This window comes from Macrobrachium rosenbergii, chromosome 11 (genome assembly GCF_040412425.1).
Source record: "Macrobrachium rosenbergii isolate ZJJX-2024 chromosome 11, ASM4041242v1, whole genome shotgun sequence".
Lineage (NCBI taxonomy): Eukaryota > Metazoa > Arthropoda > Malacostraca > Decapoda > Palaemonidae > Macrobrachium > Macrobrachium rosenbergii.
Window position 1 is genome coordinate 28,210,876 of NC_089751.1, and position 21,709 is coordinate 28,232,584.

A 21,709-nucleotide genomic window follows, 5' to 3' on the forward strand; every position below is an offset into this window, starting at 1 on the left:
TCACTGGTAAGACACACAAGACACACCTATTGTGATCAAACGACTAGGGCTTATTCCCTAAGAAATTCAAGTTGCCTCTATTGATTTTAGCATCGAATTGGGTACTTTGTCATTAGTCAACTGTAGTGGGTAACAGCTAGGTGGAAATGAGTAAGGGCCTACCAGTCTCATGGCCCCAAAAAAATAAAGACTTAATCCCATTCAGCTCCATAAAGCATAGCACATGCATATAAAAACATCTCTATAAATATACACAAACTTCTGTATAAATCAAGGAAAAGATCAACTTGGAGGCAGTGACAGGCCAACAGAAGGAAATATCCTTGAGGGGCGAACAAAGCAAACGCGACCAGAGACAGCAAAAGTAAAAGTGACGGCGCGGGCGGGTTTAGGAAACCCAGTCCCTTGTGCGAAAACTGATGACAAACGACTCCTGGGTGAATGGAAAGACAAGAGAAGAGAAGAGGAGCAGGAGTAGGAGCAAGAGGTTTGGGGTTGATGGGGAGGGGAGGGAAGGCTGAAGAAGAGTGAGGTGGGGGGAGAAGAGAGCAAACCTACTGATGGTTTGGTGCTCAACATGTGATCATATTACATGCTTGAAACGGCAATTTACATTCAGATATATACGTATATATATATGTGTGTGTGTACATATGTATGTACATATGTAAATGTCAATTGTCGTGTACTTAATTGTGTAGAGAAAATTTTCTTTTTTCATGAGGAATTTTATACCCTGCTCATATCACCAACAAGGCATTGCAAAGTGTAAAGATGCCACGTGGAACGTTGCATAGTAATGCAATAATATAAACCATTGTACATTTGCTATACGCATAATATATCAAATCCAACTTGACTTAAGCCAGTAAGTAAATCAGGAGTTTATTGATCTTATGAGTTCGGTCGTTTAATTGACTCATTTGCAGTTATCTCTTCCGTCGAGGAATTCCCCACACTGCCTTCGAAAGGACACGATACAGAGAACAGATGCTATGAGTTAGAACTATGTCGAGAAAAATTTTTTACATAAATACATCATATATATATATACATATACATATTATATATATTAAATATGTATTACATATACATATAATATATATATATATATATATATATATATATATATGTGTGTGTGTGTGTGTGTGTGTGTGTGTGTGTGTGTGTATACACACATGATGTATTTTTGTAAAAATTTTCCTCGACATAGTTCTAACTCAGCATCTGTTCTCTGTATCGTGTCCTTTCGAAGGCAGTGTGGGGAATTCCTCGACGGAAGAGATAACTGCAAATACCTTGTTGGTGATATGAGCAGACTATAAAATTCTTCATGAGAAAAGAAAAGTTTCTGTTCACAATCAAGTGCTTCTATCTAATAATGACTAAAATATAAAAGCTAGTGTCAGTATAAATGTACTATTTTCCAATGTTTAAATATCCAGTGCATAACAAATAAAAATTGTCAGTATACGTTAAAATACTATTACCAAAGATTTACGTATGTATGTATGTATAATGGCATAATACACGTACACATACATATACACACACATATATATATATATAAATTTATATAAGTTTGTGTGATATATATATATATATATATATATATATATATATATATATATATATATAAACTATATATAAACTCTAATATATATATATAAACTATTAATATATATATATATATATATATATATATATATATATATATATAATGTATAATCAGTTCCTATACCATGAAACACTATTGTCCAGAGTATACAACTGCGCTTCCAATCATCCCCACTGAATGAGAGTTCAAGCACCTGTTACCCCAAAAGACACCTGCATAACCTGACATCAATGTCGAATGCCCAACACCTGGTCCAAGTGACGCGATTTCCGGACTCCCAGCTGTTTCTTTTCATTCCTATGTCATTCCATTTATTTACCCGCCTGCCTACTCGTTAGCTGTGTATCAAACAGCTGATTAACATCCCTTAAATCCACTGCACTCTTATAATCAAGGCGATATACACTGGGTGTTGAAATACAGATCTAGATTACCTAGACTGATACACAACCTCGGTTACAAATTACACAAAAGTGAAAAATTAAAATTATAGCATATTTCAAACATCTATTTCAAATCAAACAAACACAAAGATGGAAATTAGATCAAATTTCAAATATCTCTCTAAAATCAATAAAAACTAGTAAAAAATGTGCCGAAGTTTCTTCGGTGCAATCGAGTTTTCTGTACAGCCGCTACAGCGTATAATCAAGGCCACAAAAAACAGATCTATTTTTCGGTGGTCTCGGTATAATGCTGTATGAGCCACGACCTATGAAACTTTAACTACGGGCCGGTGGTGGCCTATCATATATCGTTGCCAGAAGCATGATTATGGCTAACTTTAACCTTGAATAAAGTAAAAACTACTCAGGCTAGAGGGCTGCAATTTGGTATGTTTGATAATTGGAGGGTGGACGATCAACCCACCAATTTGCAGCCCTCTAGCCTCAGTAGCTTTTAAGATCTGAGGGCTGACAGAAAAAGTGCGGACAGAAAAAAGTGCGGACAGAATAAAGTGCAGACGGACAGACAAAGCCGGCACAATAGTTTTCTGTTACAGAAAACAAACGAAGATAATATCTCTAGTTCAAAGAAAGATACTGAAAGCATGATTAACGTCGATCAAAGTTGCTAATGAAAATCACTCGTTGAACCCAAACCAACCATTACGGTACTTCTAAATATCTGTAACACAGAACTCTGCTGGTTATGGAAAATTCTCCGTAAATACATTAAGCATCTTCAGATTCATCAGGAATCAGAGTTTCAACAGAATTTTTGTCAAATTTCTAACCATCGTGCTGGTAAAAAATCTTCCATGTTTTCTTTTTACTTTATTCGTAACTCTTGAATTCAAGTGTTCACGACGCAACTAAAAAGTATCTTTATGACTATGTACATGCACTAATGAACGAAAACACGACCACAAATTCTCTCTCTCTCTCTCTCTCTCTCTGTGTGTGTGTGTGTGTGTGTGTGTGTGTGTGTGTGTGTGTGTGTGTGTGTGTGTGTGTGTGTGTGTGTGTGTGTGGAACTTGCTACACAAAATTCTTTCAATCAAACTTCAAAATCTGCGACAGCCGTTGACGATTCAACCAGACAAGTAAATGGCCCTTTGTTGTTAAGTTCCTCGAGCGGAGATTATCACCAGACATTCCGCATGAAGGAGTTTCACAATCACATTTGATATGAGCAAATGGTCACAGCTGATAAAAACTAATGGATTTGACTTCCTAATCCTTTCCCACTCGATAATGAGAAAACTCTCTAATTACTTAAAGCCTCATGGTAAAAAAAAAAAAATAACCATTCTTATTCAGTCATCTGAGGTGAATATTTTCCTAGTATTTTCGAGCTTCAAATGAACACTCAGATTCTTATCGTGGAAATAAAAATGACCAACAGATGTTGAACGGGATATCAATGAACGTAAGAGACAATTGTATCAAATGTACATTTTTGGTTGGGGAGAGTGTTAAATCCTCCTCTAGGTCCTGCCAGTCAGCACGTTTCCCCAACTAATAAGCCATATTTAGAGCCTGTCCTGATGTAGTAGGTCTATAAGGTTGATTAAATCTACTTATATAATCTATTGACTGTCCAAAGTCGACCTTACACTTCTTATACAGTAAGACTTTCATCCCATAAGAGGAAGAAAACTTGCTTACATGCGTCCCGTCATAGTCGTTGGTAACTGATTATATAAAAAAATAAAACTACTGCCCTTCCCACGATTGTTTTAAGGTGAGTGGAATCTTTCACATGATAAGGAGCCTTTCACACGATAAGGAACCCGAGCGCTCAAGCGAGTGAAAATATAAAAAGATTTAACAGGAGAGAGAGAGAGAGAGAGAGAGAGAGAGAGAGAGAGAGATCATTCTCACTAGGCGCGTAAGTTTTGAGAATTTCGATGCCATCTTTTTGTACGTGTAGAGAAGGAATTTCTAATCAAGTATCCCAACACTTTTAAGCAGCAGCTTCTAACTTGACGAGGCTAAACCCAACAATAACAGCAATGAAAACGAAAACTGGAGATAAAAAAGAAGTTATGCTGCAAACTAATAAATAACTTGCCTATCTAGGTGTGCGTTATGAAGACACATTACAAGAAGGAAAAAATGCAGCTACAGAAAACAATCTACGTTACATTGCGGCGGAAACGGCAACTTAAAAGTACACATGCTTACATACGTAAGTAGTGCAAACATACGTACTTATATATAACCTATACATACACGTGAGCGAAAATCACATAACATTCTTGCGTTAAACAAATTTCCATACTAAGATCTGCGTTACAGAAATACAGACCCAACAATCAACTGATAAGTGAAGAATCTCGAAGTTATTTCCTTAATATCACCGAATACAACTTTTTTACTTTCTACGAATAAAAAGTAAATTGAAATCTCTATAATTAAATCTTCTTTACACCTCTGCATAACATAACCGCAAAACATGTCACAAAATATCCAAATGACAGCTATTCCAAAATATGCTTTCCTATCAATCCTTCAATATGCAGTGCTTATGGATAGTTCGTGACCACTTTAGGTCTCGTGCCATTAATGGTTCCAGTAGCTCTTTTCTTAAGTCTTTCTTCCCTTTTAATGTATTTTAAGTATTACAGTATTAAAAATAAACTCCACACACGACAAAATACAATGTAAGTAACCTGGTAAACAACTCTCAAAGCTTTAACAAAAATTTATGATAACGGTATATATGAATCATGGCCTGAAGGGAGAGAGAGAGAGAATCATATCATAAACACATTATCAGTTACCGAAATAAAGATTTTAGATAAAACAGTTAAAATACATCGACCAGCTGAATTTTAATCGGCTTTCTCAGCACCTCCTCTCTCTCTCTCTCTCTCTCTCTCTCTCTCTCTCTCTCTCTCTCTCTCTCTCTCTCTCTCTCTCTCAAGTATTCCTTAATGTAGTAAATGTGAATTTACATTAAAAGGAAAGGAGGACTAAAAGAATGCCGTAAACATTAATGGTACTGACCTAAATCAGTGACTATGTTAGGAAGGTCCCCAAAAAGAAATTTTAAGCTCATAGGTCCGCTGGTTCTAGAGTTAATTCGTACATATTAAAGAGTTCTCTTACTAAAACACCGAATGAAATTTGGTAACATAGTACGGTTTGGACCGCAATGGAAGCAGCCTTAAAATCATTATGGAATATTGCCAACAAGGAATTCAACCTATGTAAATTAAGGTGCCGGTAATTTACTCATAATAATAATATACGATTACGAAGCTTCTACAATTTTAGGCCGATGCTATTCGCATATTCACCCAGCTGACTCGCAAAACTTGGAAAAGAAGTGAGCATTATACAAGTAGAGAAAAAGAGCAAACACTGACTAATGTTAGTAACCGTATATTTATACTAGTAAAACAAACTAATGTTAATAACCGTATATTTATACTAGTAAAACAAACTAATGTTAATAACCGTATATTTATACTTGTAAAATAAAGAGTTCTTAAATGCGTCCGTACCCGCCCTTGGGTGCAATGAACATTAGGAAATTATTACGCGTCCTTTCCCTTACACAGAAAGCAATTATCATAAAAATTGAGACCATTTAATCCGACATGTTTGCGAGAGGTTATCATGCCTCAACAGATTATTATTGTTATGACTGGGAAAAATAAGTCCACTGTAACAATCATTCTAAAGTAATGATATTCAGTTTTATTCAGCCACAATTTTCTTAACAAGTATTGTGATGCAAGTCCGTAAAATATAATTAGAGGATTAAATTATGTGAATATTACTAGACATGTATAAGTTACAGTATTCATGCATCGTTTTGTGGGGAGGTTTTATCTCGTTTCCCAGTTACAAAAATATAATGATACCAAAAGGTATCATCGAAGTCGTTGCCATGGAGGTTGCTACGTCAGTATTAATATACGAGCAGTCAGTTCCTCATAAGATAAGACGAAAAAAAGCTATCAAGTTACTAAAAAAAAAAAAGATACGAAAATAAAAAGAGTAAAACTAAACAAACAAATGAGGATGACAAATACCAATAAACACGCTTAAATATATGTGTATATCATGTACATCATATTATGTATATTATATTATATCCTATACGAGTAATACGACCTAACAGCAGTTAAGTATGACCGAGAAATTAAGGAAAGCAGCAAGGCGCAAAAAAGTATATTACAGAATTGCATGATCTTTCTAAAATCAGCCATCATAGCACTACAAGGAAAGCTGATTTAAATTTTCACACTAAACCGCGTGTTCAGGCCTGCAAATTCCTATACAAGTATGAGTCATTTGCGATGACAGGACAGCTTGCCTCTATTCATACGGGGTCAAATGACTGCAAGCCGTAATAGGTTATTTCGCAAGACTTCTCATGGACGGGTAACTCTCAAGGACCGGAATGATCTGGGATGAAAGGGTCATCAGGTGCTCCTGTCTTAGGTCAACCGCCATGACCTGGTTTCACAATCCTTTGGGTGGTCGATGAAGAACTGGGGAAAAAACTACTGCGAAATTTTGAAGTCACACATCCTAGTATAAAGGGAAATAAATAGTAAAGTCCAAATACCGAAGGAATAAGTAGCAGCTTCCAATTACAAGTAGAATGGTGTAAGAAAGCTAATTAGAAAAAATTATCCGTTCCAAATTCCAGTAAGGCGCTAAAATAAATTCAAACAGAAAGTAATTAAGGTAACAAACTCCAATCCAATAATAAAATGAATTAACAGCCCCCAATAAACAAGCTTAATAAAGAAACAAATTCCAATAAACAAGTAAAATAAACAAACATAATAAAGAAAGAAATTCCCATATTATGTAAAATCAAACAATCCATCAAGATTTGGCTACCACCCGAAATTTCCCCAGACGCCATCACTATGACCACCACCGAAAAGAGCAAGGCTACCAGAGCACAGATCAACGTTTCCTGGAAATCCGGAAACATCTTCGAATCCCCCGAAGGGAGGGCAGGGCGTCGGAGGCCCAGAGTCTCCACAATGGTGAGAGGAAGCCAAGACAGAAGGCGACATTCCATCAGAATTCTTGGTCAACCTTCACGCCATAATCTTTACGATCCAACAATTACCTTCAATAGAGAGAGTGTCCCGGATGTTCTGGTATCTTTGGTCAAGGTGAAATTTTGTCGAATACGTGCTTACTGACATGCATATTCATGATAAATAAACATGCTGGATATAAACATAAGAAACGCAAGATTTACTGTACAAATATACGCAACGCACACACAAACAGCCTGCAATTTCCTCCCTCGCACCATAAGTCTCAAATCGGTCAATTTAATGACTGACTTCCGTCTGACGGACTTCCTACAGTGCTACATGATTAAAGGGGGTCCTGGATTCTAGTAATTCCAAACCTCCAAAAGTAGAAAACCAAAAGACGATCTCAAAGTTGACAGGGCAAACTAGACTGATGCAATTCGGAACGAACTTCCTCATGTGTTTCAGGTCGTTTATGTTTCGAAAGTCATGAAAATTTCTGCATAGTTGCGAATGTAAAACAGGTTGAGGAAACAATTCCCCTATCCTTCACAATCCTCTTGGAAGCACTATAGCCACGTTTTACAATCCTTTTGTAAAACGTGACTACAGTGCTTCCATCTATACTAAATACTTACATAGTACGGTTTCCCTTCCATTTTCAATGATGTGAATTTAATCCCCCAAACTATGTAAGTTGAATAACAATAAATCATACAGACCAGTCCACATGAACACTAATAACAGAGTTCCAAACAAATGAGATGCAACACTACAACCCGTTAAGAGAAAAACTGTCATCTCAAATTGCGTAAATCCCTTCTAGCACAACGAAACAGGAGCGAACACCTGGCTTACCTCCAAGCAAGCAAAATGACGAACAGCTTAGACCTAGCTGATTGGAGGCGCGAGGCAGCAATGAGACGACCCACCGTTACCAGAAAGCATAAATACAGCCTCGAGGACACAACCATTCCTCTCGGAGGAGCCGAAGATAAGATAAAGGGGTGAAATACTTGACGCAAATGCAGCGGCCCAACCCTTTGGCTCTGATAAAGAAAATCCTCATGCCTCATATTTTCGTTGTGATGTAATGGTGGTGATATGGGGATTATGAGGGAAAATTCCACAGCACAGTTGGTCAACACTAATTTGTTTGTTTTGCTGACAAGCATAATTTCATAACCATTTGCCAAACTGGAGATTAATTTTATACATGTAAATTCGATAAGATTTGGTTGTTTGGAAATAGCAAATGGGGTAATAACTGCCTTAAATGACACAGCCCCTCACCAATTCAAACGATAAATTCAGCTGTTGATAACACACGCAAAAGGAGCCACCACGGAATATTCTGGCCTTTTATCAAATATAGCTCACTTTTTAGTTTTAACCACAGATAATGTGATTTCAAACATTATCTTAAAATATGTTTATTTTGATTTTTTAACAGTAAAATCCTTGTAATCTCATATTAAAAAGATAAATGAAGTATTCTAAAGCATGATCAATCCAAACATCATGAATAGAATGCGGTTAAAATTTCAAACCGGATTGCATGGAGTAAGCGGATATAAGCAATCAATTTACCTGCAACCCAAAATGAAACAAAAGTTAAGTATACGTTAGTTTAACCAGACCACTGAGCTGATTGACAGCTCTCCTAGGGCTGGCCCGAAGGATTAGACTTATTTTATGTGGATAAGAACCAATTGGTTACCTAGCAACGGGACCTACAGCTTATTGTGGAATCGGAACCACATGATGCCGAGAAATGAATTTCTATCACCACACATAAATTCCTCTAATTCTTCATTGGCTGGCCGGAGACTCGAACTCGAGCCCTGCAGTTTGCTAGCCGAGAACGATACCGACCAGTCTAACGAAGAACTCAAAATGAAACAAATAAGTCATGATACCCCCGGACTGCGGTAATCACACAAACCACAAGACTCGATTACTCCCCGAACTGTTATTTTTATCAAAAGGAAAAGCATAACAAGAAATGACAGGTCAAAATTAAAGCTCCAAAAGTCAAATTAAAGCTCAGCAATAAAACAAATTGCAGAGTGAAACACCAACTTTGCAAATTGCAAACAAATTGAAATATTTTCTAACTAACAACAAAATGACATCCACACAGCTATTATCGACAGAAGGTAGCTATCTATTGGACGATATTCGAGATATACAGTACAAGCCTCAAATAGATTATTGCACAGTGGAATGAAATCATGAAAGCAAACACTGAATTGCAAGATTAGGCGATGAAGCACTGCTTAGTAATGCAACCTACGCTTAACTAAACAAATATAACTTATCATTAACATATCATGAATTACCATTAACGCAAGTTTACAGAAAACGAAACAACAAATCACAACTTACACAATGAGTCACAGCTAACAAAATGGCTAATACCTGGAAGCAAATATTATTCCATCAAATATCTTTAGTGATAATTCAGAATAATGTTGAAAGACAGGAACAAAAGGCCCAAAATTAGCATAATCCTACTATAATATGAAAAGTTGACCAAGTTCAAGATTATTTCAAACGTAAAACCCCCGTAGGTGGGTAATGCCGTCAGTGTACCTCAAGAGGTGTACTGTAGGCATTAATTAAGGTTCTTTGCAGCGTCCCTTCGGTCCCTTGAAGCAACCCCTTTCATTCCTTTTACTGTGTTTCCATTCACATTCTTTCTTCACACTTACTTTCCACCCTCTTCTAACAATTGTTCCATAGCGCAACTGCAAGGTTTTCCTCCTGTTGCACCGCTTAAACCTCTTATTCTCAATTGTCTTTTCAGCGCTGAAGGACCTCATAGGTCCCAGGGCTTGGCCTTCGGCCTAAATTATATATTCTATCCAAACGTGAAATTGAGTAAAATAGTCTCAGTCTCATTATATGACGAAAGGAAATGCCTTTCGAATCTACTAGCAAGGAAATAAACTGCAGAAAAGTTCACTGGAACATAACAGAACTTGATGTTTAACAAACCGGTAGTTTCTCAGAGCAGTTTCTTAATTCAGAATTCCGTTTCAAGACAAAGGAAGGCGGAATGCCTTTCACAAGTCAGGACTGCTCTGTCTCCCATGGAAATTAAGAGCACGAGATACCAAGACTTTCGAAATTCATTATACATTCATCTTTAGTAACGATATTCTTACATTCTTCACTCACGGGACCGTTGTGCAATTGCAATACACACACACAAATACACACATATATCTATAATGTATATATATATATATTTATATATCACACACACACACACACATATATATATAGATATATATATATATAGATATATATATATATATATATATATATATATATATATAGAGAGAGAGAGAGAGAGAGAGAGAGAGAGAGAGAGAGAGAAGAGTTAGAGAGAGAGAGAGAGAGAGAGAGAGAGAGAAAGTGTTAAAAGCGTTAAAAGGGCCTCGAAAGGTAATTTTAATTTTTCAAACACTGACGCGAACCATATAACACATAACCATATAACTGATATCTAACTTATACGTTCTTTTAACAATATATATATATATATATATATATATATATATATATATATATATATATATATATATATATATATATATATATACGCATACATGAGAATAACTACAAAACATGTGAATGATTTCCCAACATGCACGTTCCTTTCGATTTACACACACACACACAAATATGAAAAACAGTAACAAACAAGATCAGATAGCTGACCCTCACTGCATCAGTCATTACAAATTGGTACATGAAGGATAAAATACAAGAAGAAAAAACTAATCGCCGTATGCATTTAAACCTTTTGAACGGCTCTATTGTAATTTCTCTTATCGCTCTACCAACCCCTTCGACCTAAATAAGAAAGATGCTGCTGTTGTCATCTGTAATCTTAATAAAAACAGTTTTTCAAGTGCATCTAATCTCTGGTAGAAGGAAAAATAGCATCCAGTTATCTAGGAGGAAATCTTGTGCTTTTTTCCTCCCCCCCAAAAAAAAAAATCTCAAGTAGTATCTTATTTTGTCAGTGTGTGAACGTGTGTAACTTCGAATCAATTTTGTTTTGCAACAACAATACACAAGGAAGTGTAAACGAGATAACTATATAAGATACGAAACGACAGAACATTACTACAATTCAACTTGTATTTTAATATTTTACTTGGATTTTTATTTACTTATCTATTTACTTGTACACTTATTCGTTTTTCTAATAACTGATCTCCTCTTTTTGTGTTTCCTCTTACCCTCTGTTACCTCTTTCGAATGTAGTACACCATATTCTTTGGAAGCTTGTATTTCAAGCCAATGGCCTCTGTGGGATTGTTCTATATGAATACGGTTCCTCTTCTCAATAATAATAATACATACAATCTCGGTGACCCTCACCAGACGACTGATACGAGCTAGTATATTTTGTTTGAATGTGAAGGTTTTACAGTGTCCTTGGAAGATCATGTTACAAAGGCAAACATTACTTTGTACTTTTATTGCCAGTTGTCGGGCAAGAGGCATTAATACTGCGTGTTAAATTATAAACACTCATACACATATATAATACTATATATATATATATATATATATATATATATATATATATATATATATATATATATATGTGTATATATATATACATATATATAATATACTGGATATTAAATATTATATATATATAATTATATATATACATATATATCTATATATATACTGTATGCATGTAAGTACATACATATATATACATATATATACATACATACATACATACACATTCGTATCCCTTTTCCCTTGAAAATTAATGTTGGATATTAATTTTCAAGGGAAAATTAATTTTCAATTGTTGCGCTTCCTTTTCTCAGGAACTCCTGCTCGGATGAGTTACAACCAATGCAATATTCACCCTGATGACTTCCCACCAACGCTTACAAGCTACCAGGTACAAAATTCACCATTTTCTGAAACCCAAGAAGCCCAGATCTTACAAATATCAAAATCTCCATGCAGAATTATTCAATCACTAAATTTTCATAAGTTGTATTTTAACAGAGATCTTTCACATTCACAATTGATCCCAGATCTCCTTTACCTGTCGAGAGTAACTAGATTCGCTGAACAGCAGCACCAATATGCAGCAAATGTGCTTCGCTGTCGAACTTCTCAGTTCCACAGGTCCTTTATTCCTCACACCGTTGGACTGTGGAACAGTCCCCTAATGAGGATGTCGTGCAATTGCAATTCCAGAAGTTTACGCGAAGATGCAATGCATTACTACCCTAATACCATTCTCCTTGCATTTTTAATCATTTATTTTGTTCTATTTTAACAACTGAGCTCTCTTCTTTCTGTATTTCCCTTTACCGCCTCCTACTTCTTCCTAATTAACACTGTGTTCTTTGGAAGCTTCAATTTCAAGTAAAATGTCCCTGTGGGCTTGTTCCAAATAAACAGGGTTCATCTTCTGAATAATAATAAGTATAATAATAAAGCTTTAAACTGCACCACCAAAAGGAACCCGTTGCGCCACCTGCAAGACCTTTCTACCGGATTTTAATAAACCTCGGGAGTGAAAAGTAAAAGGGCGAAGAGTGCCAAATGATTTGTGTAGACAGATATCAGACCTCTCCAGGTAAACACAAACCTTCTTAATATCCGAGTCGGAATACTACACATACGAACATCGAACCGGACTGTCTGCTGTGCCAGGATTTACTGGTTGCCATCGCATAGCAAAAAAAAGCAGCAGTGCTTTGAGAAGCTTAAGTCAGATAATGTTGAGACGACACCCGACTCTCTGGTCGTCTGGGGCTGTAATATATGTAACTAAACAATTATTATGTGTGTATGTATATATATACAGGTATATATATATATATATATATATATATATATATATATATATATATATATATATATATATATATATATATATATATATATATAGAGAGAGAGAGAGAGAGAGAGAGAGAGAGAGAGAGAGAGAGAGAGAGAGAGAGAGAGAGAGATTACTTCACAGTGAATGTTTAATTGAGTCTACTTGCTAAACAAGAAACGTTGAAGAGATAATTTGACACTTCATAATACCTAATGAAGATAAAATCCTATAATTGATGAAGAAGCTGTTTGTAAGTCAATTTTCAAGATATCTGGTAGGTTTCTCTCTCTCTCTCTCTCTCTCTCTCTCTCTCTCTCTCTCTCTCTCTCTCTCTCTCGTCCACGGAAAAATAGACTTTCTCCTTTACACACCACAGTAAGATATCTCGGTTTATAAAAAAAAAAATTAAAAGGGAGCGATATGATAACACAATCTCCGTAAATTGTAACATGCATCAAGTCAAAGCATACGAAGATAAGACAAAGCACGTGATGGCAAGACGAAATCCACAAAAATATACATAAACATTCACTGAAACGATAATGGCCCTTATCTGCGTTTTCCACGGCCCTGACCAGTGGTAAAAATCAAAATAGCATCTGGGTGGTCCTCCGTGTGCGAGTTCCAGTGTCTTTTAAGACTTAGGTAAATTTTCAAGACTAATCAGCTTCAAGGACATCAGGCAGTTTCAATTGGAAGCTGAAAAGGTTTTTATTCATCTGTCAAATATTTTGCTTTACTCTTCTATATTCTTATCAGAAGTACTGCTTTCATATTTTGGAAGTTTTTTTTCGTGATTACTGTGTATTAAATCCGGCTAATTCATCGAAACAATTCTTTCCTTATCTCATTAGATCTCTTGCATGGGGTGGCCTTATTGTCTGTATTTTGGCCACTCCTAATGATATGAGAGAGAGAGAGAGAGAGAGAGAGAGAGAGAGAGAGAGAGAGAGAGAGAGAGAGAGAGAGAGAGAGAGTCTTGTCTTTGGAGAGGTTGTGGGAAGGGAAGGAGGTTAGATATAAATGTTTATCTTGAAGGGAAAAAAAGCCAAGGGAAAGACAAAAACAAGGTCTTCGTTGTGATGGTTCGGTATTAAAAGAATGAACTTAAAAGTTCCTTCTCTACTTCATAGAACTGGATTTAGCTATAGACACAAAACAGCAAAAAACCCAAAATATGACCACCCACAATCACAAAGCAACAACACAGATCAATGTCCCATAATAATTCCAGACCACCATAAGGCTTAAACAAGGTTAAAATGAGGCACTAATAATAATAACGCTTATTCCGACGTTCCCATTTCTGACGTCCAGAATGAATCCAGACAACAGATTAATCTATCAATATATTAAGTTGGAAGCAAATGCTATTTAATCTATATATATATATATATATATATATATATATATATATATATATATATATATATATATATATATATATATATACATATATATACATATACATATACATACATATATATATATATATATAATATAATTTATATATTTATATATATTATATATATATATATATATATATATATATATATATATATATATATATATATATATATATATATATATATATATATATATATGTTTCATAATTAAGACAATACCTGTGCCGACTGCTTTTAATTGTCCACGTTTTCTTTTAACTTCACTGAATTACGAGAACTGCTTTATGTTGGAAACTATACTGGAATATTTAATTTTGACTTCTCTCATCCCCATTAACTTTGGTGTCAATTACCGAAACAGTCCGTTATGCTTTCAATTGTTGAAAGCTTTAAGTAAATCAATAATAAGATTCACCGAATCCCAGAAATTTACCCATATTTCTTATTGCCTTCATACTAAAAGTGACACTCTCCCACCACATTGAGGTCTTTTGATACCGTCAGATTTCCAGGAGAAATATTTGTATCATAAGCAGGCAAGATCACCTGAAAATAAGAGGTTATTGCTTACTGAGATCTTTTTATATTAGCTGTCGATGGGTATCAGTGTTTTGTTCGGGACTTATACTGTAGTAATCATTGTCTCTTAAAACCTAATCATCTCAGTATTTTTGGCTACTTATAACTGTTTCATGATTGAAATAAAGTGTTACGCAACTTTAGAGTAAATGTATCACCTCCGACTAAAACTCCGTAACGCTGTATTTTAGCCATGAACCAGATGCAAGTGGTGTAAAACATTGAGAAGATAAGGTCTTAAGAGACAATTACTTTTAATATAAGTCCCCGACAAACTATTGATACCCATCGACATCTAATATAAATATCTCTGTAGTTAAAACCTATTTTCAGACGAACTTGAGTGCTTAGTGTACCTTTACTTTGCGAGAAATCTGGAGATATCAGAAGGGCTCTGTCTGGTGGCTGGGTCAAGTAGCCTCGTTTCCCTCCACGTAATAATGGGCACACCCTTTTTCAGGCAGCAATCGGAGTGGCTCCACTGAGTGACGCATGAATACCTCGGTCGCAATTTTCAAGCAAGATTGCCCTGTATTTACTCATCCGCTAGATGATTTTGATCATGACGACCCTAGTGATACATGCAACGTTAAACCCAGAGGTCTGAATCTGCGACGTGTGACAGGTAGACAAATTGAACTGCGCAGAAATTAAAAGATATTGATGTGGATCCCATTTCGAAACATTCAAGAGTGTTCTACATGATGGACGGTGTGGTCAAGCCGAACGAGGCAGCAGGTTTCAAAATGGAGCAGGGCAGATTTGCACCTGCTTACGTAAAACGTAAACACTTGTCCTAATTTCTTGTTCCCTTTTCTTGAGGAGAGTTAACTTTTGTTTTCTTAACTTTAAGAAAAAGTCACGCATTCGAAATCCGCCTCTAAATCACAATTTTGACTGTGCCTCATTTTCGATCATCAGCTACTCCAGATTTTCGCAACGAAAAGCTTCCACCATTCGCTTATAATTAAACGCCAGCAAGAGCACTATAAAATAATACTATCCCGGTGTACGGTACACCTATAGGTTATATAAAGGGAATTTTTCTCCTCCGTGCACTGTTTAAGACGACGGTTAACACCCCGTCCAGATCGTCTTGATTATCATGTGGCCTTCAACCAGTTGCCAAGGACACCCTTTATGGACTGGCAGTTCCCTTTTTTCGTTGTTTTTTCATAATGCTTTTTTTTTTGTCTGGATTCTTTCTATCGAAGAATAATGGAGTAGGTTAAGCTAGCGGTATCGTACAATGAGAGGGCCATTCCTTCCATACCGTAAGATATGGATTTGGTCGCTTCAGCGTAAGGGAAAAAAAAAAAGTGGACAATAAGAGAGAGAGAGAGAGAGAGAGAGAGAGAGAGAGAGAGAGAGAGAGAGAGAGAATTTATAAGAGATTTGGCCCTCCTAAATTCAGGTGAATAATCTCATTTTGTAACACAGTTTCTCTAAGCTGTTGAATCAAAATACCCTTTCGCTGGAACAAATAAGGTAATATTTCTAACATGATCAAAATAACTCATATCTACATCTATAATACCACAATCTTCCATTTCAAATACAGCTATCGTTGTGAACGTAGTTTTATTATTATTACTAGAAGTAATAGTAGTAGTGGTGGTGGTTACAATTCAAAACAGCAAGTTCAACTTCATAGACACTGCCATTTGCCATTATCTGAGGTTTCCAGAGGATTGCACTCCAAGCTCAAATGAGTTTTCAAAGGTGAACGTCTACAAAATAAATTATACATAAAGATCAAATATTTGTAACCCGAGGGCCATTCCCACTAAAGTCCTTCATTAACAGGATATCGTCCAAGGAGTCTCCCTAAAAAGATGTCACAAAAACCAGCTCATGCTCTGAATAAGTATATCCACACATAAAGTTATAAAAACAAGAGGAAGAACACTAGCATTAAAAGATGGCTCAACCAACAATGACCTTACTTTCATCCTACCTAACTCTCTCTCTCTCTCTCTCTCTCTCTCTCTCTCTCTCTCTCTCTCTCTCTCTCTCAGTGTCCATGGACAACCACCGTACCGCAACTTGCCAAGTTGTGAAGCAGTCATGAGAAGTGCCTTGGTCACTTGGTGAACCGCTCGTAAGTGTGAACGCTAATTAAATAGCAGCAAACGCTAAGTAGCGCTCCAGGTATAGGAGGGGGAAGACTCCCACCTGAGAGGGGCAGGGGAGGGGATTAACAGCAGAGACAAGCCTCTTACCTTGACATTCCACTGAACTTTATACCCACCAAGCCCCTCCCTCGCAATCAGCTCCCTCCCAATCCACAAAAAAAAAAAAAAAAAAAAAACCGAAAAATATATTTTCCAGATCCCGCTAAGTCCGGTCACAGCCCCAGCGATCGTAACATCCCTTTGTCCTGGAGACTTCTGCAAGAGGTCGAAAGAGCTCGAACCAGTCCTGGGCCTTTCTTCTACATTTTCTCATTTTCACATCAAGAAACAAAGATAAAATAATTTTCTCACTCGATCATTAACATCATTATGCTTTCAATCTCGTCTGATTGATTTATGACTACTAAAACTGGCGTCAAAACACCTACGTTATTAACGACTCTTCCAATCTGGTATATTTTTTAATCCAGCTTCTCGATAACAACTCGTGGTTTCTAGTCTGATAAAATAACGGTTTTATGGCTCTCAATCATTATTAAAGCTGCTTTTAACAGAGTATGATTTGCCCTTTTCAGATTCTATGTCATTATTAAGACTCTTGTTAGTTTAATAAAATATTTCATCTTCATTTTCTCAATCATTGCTAACATTTTGTTTTTGATGGATTATAATCTACAACTTTCATATAATTCATTAAACACTGTTATCAATCTGCAATGACTTCAATACTCCTTTACATAAAAGGGGTTCAAGTGATGCTAAATTTCATAGCGTTTATGAATTAAGTCCTTTCCATTACAAAATTTATTCATCTCCACAATTCACGGAGAAATGAACTCTATGATTACGACCTTAAATATAAACGTAAAATCCACACGTTCATAATATGCTGTTACGTCACAAGCCCGGATTTTAAAGCTTATGATAAGCACTGTCGTTTTGTGGAAACAATAGGCGAGGTACTTATATACATACAGGACCTGAGAATTGGTTATCAGTTACATAACATCTGCGTGTCACTGCTGATGAAATGAGCGATTCATTTGTACTAACACCGTGAATTATCAAAAAGACATTAATGGTGGATTTATTTATAAGTACTAGATTTAAAGGCACAACAAAATGAAAACCAAATGAACTACGATATATATTTACGTACATCCATACATGGCATAAACACACAATGCTTTTATTTTTGTGTGTGCATGAGCGTGCGTGAGAGCGCTTCTTGGCAATATATTTCAAGAACGGTTCAACAGACTTTGATGGTACTTGGCGGAAATATTCATTTTGTGACATTCTCCAAACAACTAATTTTGGGAGGGCTTGGGGTCGACGATCTGTTGCCATGGAAACCATCTGACGTATTATAAAATACAGGGAGGTGGGGTGTATAAATACTTCATAGCCAGGTACATATTTATGGTTTCCTCTAATCAGTGAACGTTTATAGCTAATATACAAGTAATTCTTACATTAACTTATTCACTTTTGGAAGCCCTTGGGGAGATAATTATGTTTTCTTCCGAATGCCTTTGGTGTTTGAAAGATTAACTGGAAAATTACATCACAAAGCAAAAATACTTGTAACAGGCAACAGGTGCACACACACACACACACACACACACACACACATATATATATATATATATATATATATATATATATATTATATATATATATATATATATATATATATATATATATATATATATATATATAATCAACTCGAAAACTACAAAATGCAAGTAATAAAACCAAGCGGCACCTCCTAATATAACTAAGAGAACTTTCGACTCCTATTAAGGTCAGCCCCAAACGGCACGTAAGCAAACCAGGACAGCGAATCAGTGACAGTGCCGTCGAAACTGAGATTTACAACAGAGCAGCAAGTAGCAGTAACCAGGTGACATCAGGAGACGGCTCCCAGGGAACAGAAGTAGCAGCAGCAGAAGTGTAGCCAAGGCTAACGAGTAGCACCACCCTGCCCGACTCGTTCGGTTTTGCTGGTCTAACAACTCTTGCCTGGTTCACAATCTCTCTCTCTCTCTCTCTCTCTCTCTCTCGTACACACACACACACACACACACACATACGGACACCAACAAATGCAAACAACAGCAAACAAGTGCAACATTATATTACATTAGTTTTAGATATAATAATTGGAGTTAGTTTCAGATGTCATCACCTGTGTGAGTTTTCCATAATTTCTCTATGGTGACAAAAATAGTCACCTTTTTAACCGGCAGATGGCCTTAAGCAGAAGACATACATGCACCAGTAATTCATAAAGGCACAGAACATTAAGATATCAAATTCACAAAGAAAGGCCGCGAATTATAAAATATAATTATAAAATATAATTTCACAAACTCATTCACACACTGAACTACCTAATAAATTACATCACATCGTGACTAACAAAATGCGTCCGGTATTTTTAGGTTAACAAATTCACTTGCGAGATTCATTGTCGCCCAAAACGTTAATCTTACAGATCTTCCGGCGAGTACAAAACAATAAAATAGAAGTGTCATTTAGTTCGCGCAAAAAATGGAAACTTCAATTCCAGAAAACGGGACGTGACAGGGAGAATGGGTGAGAGAGAGAGAATTTCCTTTTTTTCTAACCTTGGAACCTCCAAAGTTCAGTTACGCAAGGAGCAAAATATATCTTTCACTTTTAACACAAAGGCAGACCTGGAGGCATAAATAACTTCTCTTATTTTTGTCGTTATTAACTTTTGCAGCCACAGAAAGTCATCCTTTAAAACCCATTTCCCAATGCACTTTACAAACATTACTCCGTCACAATTATACAAATCCTCAAATTGGCAATAATAACTAACCCGGCCCGTAAAATTGTTAATCTTTCATGCAGCAACTCCTGTAACTATAAAATGATCCATTCTCTCCGTTTACCTAAAAGGCCTTAATGTGACCCATTGCCGTTCATGTAAGTCTAACCTGAATCTCAAGCTAGTCTGTCAGAGTCCATGGATGCTGGGCACTATTTCATACCTTCAGTGTCTTTCAAGATTATGTCTGAAAAATTATACTTGCTTTTATCATAACAGGATATTAATATTAACTTTACTTGTGTACCTAAATAATAATAATAATAATAATAATAATAATAATAATAATAATAATAATAATAATAATAATAATAATAATAATATTTTTACCGACCTCATGTTAATTACGCCATTGCCTAAATCCCGTTGAAAAATTACGCGACCTTTGCTCGGTATTTAAAATGAATTAAGTTGAAAATGTGTGCCGCGAAACTGATGAAACTGCAAGATTCTTAAACGCAATCTGAATAATCTATACTTTCACATGTTAGGTAACTATTTCACATACACACGCACATACATACATACACATATACATATATATGTATATATATAGGTATATATATACATTATATATATATATATATATATATATATATATATATATATATATATATATATATATATATATATATATCAAAAGCTTTTTGCTCTCCCGAAAAAGTGGTAATTTTGGGAATGAGGCTGCTAGGCCAATGGCCTTTTCCTCCTCGTCGTGATTCACCACATTCGTCTAACTACTACATGCATAATTCACTATTCAAGCCGACAGGGGCGCAGTGGGACTTAGCGGAATTAACATGGAGCATTTCTGCTTGGTCGGGAATTGAATCCTGTATAGATATATAAAATTTATATATATATATATATATATATATATATATATATATATATATATATATATATATATATATATATATATATATGTGTGTATGTATGTGTCCAGGTGCATTTATGTCCTACATAGCAACTCACATAAACAATGTATACACAGAAAAAGATGCGAATGGTACAAATAGCTAAATATAGAAACTGCACTAGCACAACAAAACGTACTGCACCTGATGGTTTCTGACCTGACCATTCATTCTAAATTGAGCAGCTCCTGTTGCTACATCCAAAACTTGGGAGGACCTGGTCAAATAACCATACAATCCAAACAGAAAAAAACATAATCGAGGCATTCCACCAATATTTTTCACAATGAATTACATTTTCTTGTAAATATTATTCACATATTTTTCCCTGATGTGTATATATTCTTTCAGTTATTATTTTTTATCTATATACTTATTCATTTTATGCCCCCTTCCATTAATCATGTTTATAGTGATTCTCCATTTGTCTAATACCAAAATTCGAAAGTTTTGTACACATTCATACTTTTAAATATTCTGATGTCGCTTCGATCACATTCCTTAAGCCTAATAATAATGAATATGTTGTTATATATTTGTAAATAATCCTAATCCCCGGAATTGGTGTTTTCTCATTTCTCTATATGTGCCTTATTTTCTTTCTTGCATACAAAACCTTCCATTGGCACAATAACGGAAATACACAACAATGTTTCTGGCAGAGAGTGCGTAATTTTATCCCGGGAAAACACTCTAAAGTCTCTGAAATACTTAATTATGTGTGCACGTGATTTATATGTAAACGAGAGAGAGAGAGAGAGAGAGAGAGAGAGAGAGAGAGAGAGAGAGAGAGAGAGAGATTCTCAAATGAAATCCGCAACTCTTCACTCCTCAAATGAAATCCGCAACTCTTCA

The 21,709-nt window shown here is 35.7% G+C and overlaps 1 protein-coding gene across 18 annotated transcripts in view; it reads right to left on the bottom strand.

Moving 5' to 3' along the window:
- Window positions 1–21,709, bottom strand: part of mmy (UDP-N-acetylglucosamine pyrophosphorylase mmy) — a 148,140-nt gene that overhangs the window by 75,268 nt on the left and 51,163 nt on the right. For 2 of the 18 annotated variants that reach the window (XM_067111406.1, XM_067111400.1), the window contains exon 1: window positions 7,938–8,095. The exons of the other annotated variants lie outside the window; for them this stretch is intronic. The gene's annotated coding sequence lies outside the window, so the exon portion shown is untranslated. Of the gene's footprint in view, window positions 1–7,937; window positions 8,096–21,709 lie in introns of those variants that run through there. 18 annotated transcript variants of the gene reach the window in all.